At 33.3% G+C, this 9,231-nt stretch overlaps 1 pseudogene; it reads right to left on the reverse strand.

Annotated features, from left to right (window-relative positions):
* Positions 1-264: 264 nt before the first annotated feature.
* Positions 265-1,087, reverse strand: LOC120865232 (annotated as a pseudogene).
* Positions 1,088-9,231: the final 8,144 nt, after the last annotated feature.

The raw sequence follows: 9,231 nt of genomic DNA on the forward strand, positions 1-9,231 counted from the left end.
AAGCTATGCAGTTTAGGGCAAACCTCATTTTCTTTGCAAACTGCACCAACTTCATATGTTGAAAAGACTATCACCCTTCCTCCATTGAATTGCTTTTGTACCTTTATCAAAATCAGTTGGGCATATGTACCATGCTGTCTTGATCCCTGTAGCTTCATAGTAAGTCTGCAGTCAGGTAATGGGAGTCCTCCAAACGTCTCTTCTTCAAAACTTAATTAATTTTACACCTGGATATTTTCATCCTTTCCCATTTTGTCTCCTGCTTTATTCTAGAGAAGAAGGTTCTTGCATAAACTCTTTCTTTTCTTGTTGCAACTCCTGTAAATGCTTTTGGTTTCTCTCTAGTCTGTCCTCCAACCACTGTAGTAGAGGTCTGCTGACTGCTGACCTGCACAGATTCTTAGGAAACACTGAGCCATTATGGATCTTGGTTACTGAATCCAGATGTGGAAGGCTGTGGATCCTCCTATGTGCATCTTGCCCCTCTTGATACAGGATCTTGGGCAACTCAATTTCTGACTCAAGGCACACTTTCCCAATGGTTCTATGGGGTACAATATGAATTGGGATTTCAATTCTCTCATACTCTGAGCTCTTTTGGGCCTCTATGAATTGAAAGCAAATATGGAGTACTTGTCTTTGTATTTTTATCTTGTAGGAAACAAGAAAATACAAGCCCTACAAAGCCTTGCTCCATAATTTGGTACATGGCTTGTGTGAGAACATCAACATGGGAAGGCCAAACAGTTATATGGGGATGGGAATATTACCAGCCCACAACTCTCAGGGTACCACCGGTTAATTCAGCCAGCCTCTCTGCCTCAGTTAAAGCCACAGACGGCTGCTCTGGAGAAATTTCCACTCCACCCTTCCTCTTATCAGAACGCCACAAGACAATGACAGAATGAATGTGAACAATTCTGACAGTGTCAACCTTTTCAGCAACTGTGTGGATTTCAGTTCTAGTATATGTAAACTTGGGGTCACTCCTTAAGTCATTCAATTCTATGCACAGCCCCATCACCTCCTCTTTCTCTGTGCTCAGAGTGTGGTTGAGACATAGTAGGAAAGCATCTGGACTCCACATTTGCACCAAGTACAACCGCCATGGCTCCACCCTGCTCACGGCTGCCTCCAGCCGGCTCCAGCCTGGCCAACCGGCTGCTCAGGCACTAGGTTCTGTGGGGGCTGGGCCTGGGGTGCCCAATATTTAAACTTTCCAATAGAATATCTACAACTATAAATCTTACTGTAATTCAAATTTTAGATATATTTTAATAATCTCTCAAATTTAGATGTATTCTAATAATCCCATTCCTCATTCTTAAACATATTTGGTGAAAGTGAAAGTTGCTCAGTCCTGTCCGACTCTTTGTGACCCCATGGACTATATAGTCCATGGAATTCTCCAGGACAGAATACTGAAATGGGTAGCTGTCCCCTTCTCCAGGGGATCTTCCCAACCCAGGGATTGAACCCAGGTCTCTGGCATTGCAGGTAGATTCTTTACCAACTGAGTTAATATATCTGGTAGTTTTTATAATTGCTCATTTACCTAAAGATTGTATAATAGTTTGTGTTACAGAATATATATGAAGTATTTTTTATTCTGTACTTGTTATTCATTCCTGAGTTTATTCCTTGATAGGCAAAAATTACGACTGCACGTTATCAGCTCTTTAGTGTTTGTTGACAGCAACCTAGTGAGATAAACACTGTAATTATTGCCACTTTTCAGACTGGAAAACTGATGAGCATAATTGGTAAAAAATGCACAAATGATGAAATTGGTAATCAAACCCAGAAATTTTGTCTCTAGATTCATCTCTTAGAGTCTGTTACTTTAATATAATTTTGATTCCTTCTTAGATTTTGGGGGGATTTTTTACTGCTTTTTTTTTAGGTTTTACAGAACATTTTATCTCCACTTCTTGTAGAGCTATTTCTGCTTTACCTTGGGTGTGACACCACCATTACTGATCCTCTATAATGGGCTTCAAATTTATTACTGTAACAATTTTATGTTAATCTATAGCTAGATTTTTTTTTTTACAGGGGACACTTCAATTGTTTTTCATACCCAGATTGTCCTGTTCTGGCAGAGGAGTGGGGTATAGAGATTTTTCAATCTTTTAAAATAGAGGGGCAGCCCATTCTATACCTCAGTTTACTTAATTGTCACTGGAAGAAGAGTGAGGAAGAAATGCTTAAGTGCAGGAAGAAATAGTATTTTGTTTTATTCAAAGGCCAATAGCATAAAAAGTAAAAGATTTTAACTTTTTAGAGAGTATAGACAGAGTTTCAAAAAATCTCTTTTATCTTTATGAAGTTTGGACTTACAAAAGAATTTATGTACAATTAAATAGAGTTATTTGAAATAAATGGACCAAATCTGCCTATCAGAATTAAGGTTCTATTTCCCAGAGAAGATAAGTTTTGAGTATTTGATGAAATGATGATAGACACACAGCAACATTTATTAAGATGCATCTGTGTGCAAGATAGGATGCTAGTGGAAGAAATCTGTCCTTTGTGGCATGACTCATAATAAAGCAGAGCTGCTATTTTATCTAAAATCTTTATTTCTAAACATAATATTCTACTTTAGCAGCATCCCCTTCCTTTGAATCCTCCTTAACCCAGGTTAGGTGGAGTTACAAAATACACTACTTATTTTCAAAGTCACACTTAGGTAGTGATAAGGAAACCATTTAGGCAACCAGTGAGGGGGAAAAACAATATAATCATAGGATGTATCCAAATTCTTTACTTGATAAACAGTTTCATTCCAATGTTCTAACATTCCTTCTGTGCCAAAAGGTCTGAAAGACTGGAAATTACTTTTCCTAGGTTGTCTGCACATAGGGTTTCAGTTTGAGTTAGCTGATGAGAAAAACTTGCTTGATATGGAAAGTAGAATAAAAAATATATATATTAAGTAGTATTTTTGGTGACCGCTTAAAGCAGGCATGCACTATATGTATGTGATAAATGTAATATTTTGCCTGGGACTGTTCAAGCCTGTCAAGGAATCATGTCCTCTGGTGCTTTTCAGAAGCTGCCATCTCCTGTGGTACCTCCCTTAAGATTCTTGAACTTTCATATTTCCTGAAACACAGATCCATCCTCTCTAGCCTTTGTTTTTCCTGTCTTTCTAATTGTAGTTTAAGATTCAAACTGTTACTTGAAGTACATAGGGTAGCTCATATGTAAATGAAAAATTTTAAGTGATGCAGAAGAAATTATAAATAACATAGTGTCCAAAATTCATTGTTGAATTAAAAGCAAGTTAGCACATAAGGAAACATATTGATGTGAAGAACAATCAAGGGAAAAAAATGATCTTGGAGAGACACATGCAGAAGCTTCAGATAATGGAAGTCCCTATCATAGATTTTAAAATTATACTTAAAATGATAGTATGTAAAAAGAGGTAAAAGGCACGATTGAGAATACTGGCCTAAGAATTGACACATCTAGCAAGTTCCTTGGGTATTGCTGATACTACTGGTCTGGGTATCATTTTTTTAAATAACTACTGCTTTAGAGAATATTGTTAGTGTATGGAACCCTTTTCTGTTATAGAGGATACAGTCACAACTTGGATATCAGTTTAATTCACCTCTGTGTGCACATTCTCCAATTTGTACTTCAATCCTATAATTTATATTGTAGCCTCTTCAGATGACTTGATTTTTCCCAGATATGGAAAGAAGGAGAATTACTCGGTAATCTTTGTCCCCCTAGAGCAACCTGTATTCAGTGACAGACATATTTGTGAAAAAAAAAAAAAAAAAAAAGTAAAAGCACAGCCTTTTCTTTGAGATGAGACACCTTCTTCAGTGCAACTTACATGCCAGAGTTTCGTGTCATTATGTTGACATGTGGATTCCACTTGACATTATGTCCCTTGTTGTTTCTTTCCTCCTTTCATGATCTTCCATATTTCTTTTTGGCTAATTCCCTTAATACATCAGGTGTATAAGTATATGAAAACTCCAGAAATGGTATCGTCTGTATACTCTTTCTATCACCTGCTTTTCACCTCTTAGCTATTATTATTCTTATCTCTTGTTATATCTGATAAATTTTGATTGAGTGCTAGACATTTTGGACGAAACAAAAACAATGTCCTATTTATTAAAGTGTCCATTCATTGTATGCAGCTATTGAAATTAAAATTTAAAATAATTAAGATGAGATAGAATTAAAATTGTGTTCCTAAGTCATGTAGCCACCTTTCAAGTGTTCAGTAATCACATGTGGTTACTGGATATAATTTTGGACATTGCAGCTTCCACAGTAACAGAAAGTTTTGTTGGAAAGTTCCATTTTTGAGACTTTGACTCATACTGTTTTCCTACCATAAGGGCTTATATACAATCTGATCACATTATTCCAGTTAGAGGCAGCAGTAATTAAATTTGCCTTTAGTTTTCCTTTTTCTTTTTTTTTTTATTCCAATGTTAATGTCTTTTTTAAAATATAAACTTATTCATTTTAATTGGAGGTTAATTACTTTACAATATTGTATTGGTTTTGCCATACATCATTTTGGGTTTGCCTTTGCTCCTAGAATGTATGCCATGTGAGTTCTCAAATGACAAACCTGGTGGTCTGTAAATTCTATTCTTTGCATTCCCAATACAGTGGAACTGTTAAAGGCTTTTTTTTTAGTTTAGTTGCTCCCTTCTTTGTAGATTTTAAAAGTTCCATACAGTCTAAGGAAATAGAAACATCCTTTGGGTGAGGTGGGGCACTAGGACAGATTTCTCTGGTCTTGCTTCTCTGTAGTTCTTTTTTCTATCAGATCTTGTCCCCTCAAGTTTGACTGCCTTAGCAGTTCTGAAATGAAACTTTCCATCCATAATCTCACTACTTTCACAAAAACTCTGGCTTTAAGAGTTCTGGTTGTTTGTTCAGCCAATTTAAGAATTAACGAAAATTTAGAGGAACAAAGCATCACACAAGATTGAGCTCACTTCAGGACATATTTCTTCTCTCTGGTAACTTGGCCTTTCAGTTCCTGACTGAATTATATGTCCTTCTATGCCTTTATTTAGTAACTTAAACTTTTTTTTTTTAATCTTTGCCCCTCCTTCTTATGTGGATTATTAAATCTGTAGCTGGATATTTTTCATCATTTTTGAAACTTTCTTGGTCATTTTTTCTTCAAATATTGCTTTGGGCTTATTTATTACTGCTATCTTTCCAAGCCTCCAACTATACATGTTAGACTACATTACTGTTCTCTCTGTTACTCTCTCCTCTGTATTTAAAATCTATTTTTATTTTCTGCTTCCATTCTGAACATTTTCTTTAAACCTGGCTTCTAACTCATTCTCTTTTCATCTCAGTCTATCTTGTTAAACCCATCTATTTTTACTGAATTTTATAAATTTACATTCCAGTCCTCTGCCAATTTTCTATCTTGTTTTCTATCATTTTATCATATTAAGGATTATCGGGATCATTACATCATACAGATTTTGTCTGAGTTTGTTTTTACTGTTTTGTTTTGTATGTGTCTTTGCTTTGTATTAATGGTGTATTTTTTTTCTTTTGTCGATAATTGAGTAACATAGCATTGAATATCAAATATAAAATTTGTAGAAATGATTAAAGGATTTTCACTAGTTTATATCCTTCTAAAGAAGATTTTTATTCATTGTTGTCATGTGTTAAGAGCAAGGGCAACCCAGATAACCTTAACCTCTTCATAGGAATTTAGATTATTTGAAGTGGTGCTGCTTTGCTAAAACTGACAGTGTTTTTCTGAATCACTTTTATCTCTGGAGATTAGCACTTTATGTCCTCAAGACAAGGCAGAGAAGATTTAAAAGCTCTTTCAGCTTGTCTGCTCCTGGACTTCATTTATATATATATATATTTCCAAGAGAAGTCAGTTATATAGTCAGTTAGCTCTCTTCACTGGTATTAGTGGGCAATTAAATTCACTTAGCATTACAAAAAATGTGGTAAAGTAAAATATGTGTCTAAAAATTTTTCTTGGCATTCACAGTTAATTAGAAAAAATATAAGTACTTATTTCTGATATTAAGTATATTCAGAAGAAAGGAACATTAAATACAGTTCCAAACATTTGTTGCTTTTACATGGTTATCCATCAATATATTAAGATGCATATTTCACTATATTTTGCTTATTCTTCTAAAATATATTATTATTGCTGGGAAAAAAAGGGATGTAATAAGTAGAGGAATATGATACACATGTATAGGGTAGGGTACAATAGAGTATGAGGGGAAAATAACTGTTAAAATGTATTTTAAATGTAAAAGCATATATAGTTAAATATGCATGTATTCTGGCAATTGTCCATGGTCCTTTATATTTAAAATACATTTCAATGAAATTTTTATACAAGTGTACATTGATAGAATTATTTTTTTCTTTACTGGTATGGGGCCTGACGCTTAGAGAAATACGAGTAAGTACCTCTGAGCCTCAGACCTACATCTGAATAAACTCCAATTCCTGTTTTCTAGATGCTGTTTCTTATGATTATATAGGCATGAATCTCCTAATAGTTCTTTCTTAGCATGCTTACTTCAGTAAAATGCTGTTGCATTGTTTTTAAATTTTTGTTTCACTGTCTTACTTAGTTTCTTCATTGTATTGTAAATATTTCAGCTCTCTTCTCCCTCCCCATATAATTTTTTCACTGACAATATTTAAGTAATTGCTTTTGATTGACTAGAAAACAATTCTTCAATATGAAACTAGTTTTTTCTTATTTATTAAGCTAGAAGCTAGAAAAACAACTTATTTCCCAATAAAATACTACATAATTAGAAAACATAACTCTGTAAAATAATATAAAGTTGTTTTTTGTTTTTTATGTTGAGCCATGCTTCTTTGTATTTTCATCTTCAAAATTGGTGTTTGAAAGTTTGGTCATCAACCTGACTCTTGTAACTTAAACATATGTTTATCTTTTCTCTCATTGTCTTTCTTCTTACTCTGTAGGCTTTTGTAACTTTAATATTTATTTTCGGATATTTGAAATTTTATCAGGATAGGTGTATGCATGGATATGTTTTTTAATTCATTGTGGTATTCAAAAAGCTGTTCATTTTCTTAGATAATTATATCATCTCCTCTGGGAATTAGGTAGTGGAGTAAATAAGGATTTTAATTTCTAATTTTAATGTTGATGGTTAGCTCTATAACTCTATATATTATGATTATATATTTAGTTTTTGATTTGCTGACTATAAACAAAGTTTATTTGCAACTATGAAACATGAAAAATTTATCTCACTGACACTTTCTTCATCTCCATGTGTCATCCTTTTAATAAATTGTATTATATATTTATCACCATATGGCACAATCTGATAGTTTCAGACAGTACCGCAACTTTCTTTTAGTAGGAAGAGGTCGATACCCACCTCCAAACACTATTTTGCCATTACCTATTCCCCATATCTACTGATTTTGCTATTTATTCTATACCACAAAATTCACTGAATTTGAATTCTGGTAATTAAAAGAAAATCTTTCAAGATATGTTCATAGTTTGATTCTAATTTTCAAAAACAACATTGTGGCCATAAATATCATTTACTCTAGAAATGAAATTGTGAGTTTGGGCTTATAGAGATAGATATGTGATCCTGTTATGATAATTCTACATCACAAAGGAAAAAGATATATTATGGAAATTTGGAGGGAAAGCATGGAAAGGAAAAACTCATAAAAAGCATTTTTAAAATTTAGATTTTATTTAATAGTCAACTGCTCACTAACATTATCTTACATTTTTATCATATCATAAATAGCTGAAATTTAAGTTTCCTTTTGAAATTACTACATTTGAAGTCTTCTCTTATTTATACTAATCTAGACTGACATCTAGGCTTGATACATAACTCACATCTTAAAAAGTCTCTATCAAGAATGTTTTATTTGAAGTTTTGTCAGTTATTTTGGATTTTATTTGATCTTGATCAGAGAATATGTAGAATCCTTACCTTTTATAAAGTGTTATTTCCTTCATTTTAGTATATACCAGATTGTTTATTTATGAAACAAACAAAATTATTTTTAGCCTTTCTCTTTTTACAAGACCAAAGAACAAATTCTTTATAATTTCCTGGAAGCCCTGGAAGATCTCAAAGACAGTTTTAGGTGCAAAATATACCATTTTGGATTTGATTTGGGGATGGAAAAATTCAAAAGTTGTCAGGAAGTTTGAATGTGGGATTAAATAGAATCATGAGTTAGTAACAATACTCAGCTAACTATTTAACCAATGTGAAAATAAAATATTTTATATATAAAAACTAGAATATTTTAAAAAATAGTAACACAATTATAAAGAGACTTATATTTTTCAAAAATGAGAACACTTTGTTCTTTTAAGTAATCAAGGACATGATAAAAGTCACCATAATGTAGAGTTACTTATTCCGAGACACAATATCTTTGCCTTAAAAGATTACCCAGAATGTAAAGAGAAACCCTTTTTAAACATAAGAAAATTGTCATTTTTACAGAGAAAAACTTAAATTCTAATTTAGCATCAGTGTAATTTTTAAACTAAAGTTCTTTCTAAACAATCTTAATACATCCATTGAACTTTAGCCAGCTTTGACCCAAGCAAATAAAAATTCCTTTTCATGAAAGTTATACAAGTTTATATATTCAACTAGGTCTGGTCATACATTTTCCTCTAATTCTAGGAAAAAGGTCTTATTTTGGAATAGAACTATTTTGCTTTTCTTTTAACAAAAATTGATCCTGTACACTCTATATATAAAATTGTTATCTTGCTCCTAGTAGAGTCTCTGACATTTATTAAGTATAACTTTTAACCACAATAACCTCAGTTTCCCACAGTAACTATGAGATAGATAATGATACACTTCTTTCATACAGTATAATTTTGTAACTGACTAGGAGAACTCAAAGGTCTGTGTATCAAGGCATGGTTTTTCCAGTGGTCATGTATGGATGTGAGAGTTGGACTGTGAAGAAAGCTGAGCACCAAAGAATTGATGCTTTTGAACTGTGGTGTTGGAGAAGACTCTTGAGAGTCCCTTGGACTGGAAGGAGATCCAACCAGTCCATTCTAAAGGAGATCAGTCCTGGGTGTTCATTGGAAGAACTGATGTTGAAGCTGCAGCTCCAATACTTTGGCCACCTGGTGTGAAGTGCTGACTCATTTGAAAAGACTCTGATGCTTGGAAAGATTGAGGGTGGGAG

Source organism: Oryx dammah, unplaced genomic scaffold (assembly GCF_014754425.2).
Source record: "Oryx dammah isolate SB20612 unplaced genomic scaffold, SCBI_Odam_1.1 HiC_scaffold_1, whole genome shotgun sequence".
Lineage (NCBI taxonomy): Eukaryota > Metazoa > Chordata > Mammalia > Artiodactyla > Bovidae > Oryx > Oryx dammah.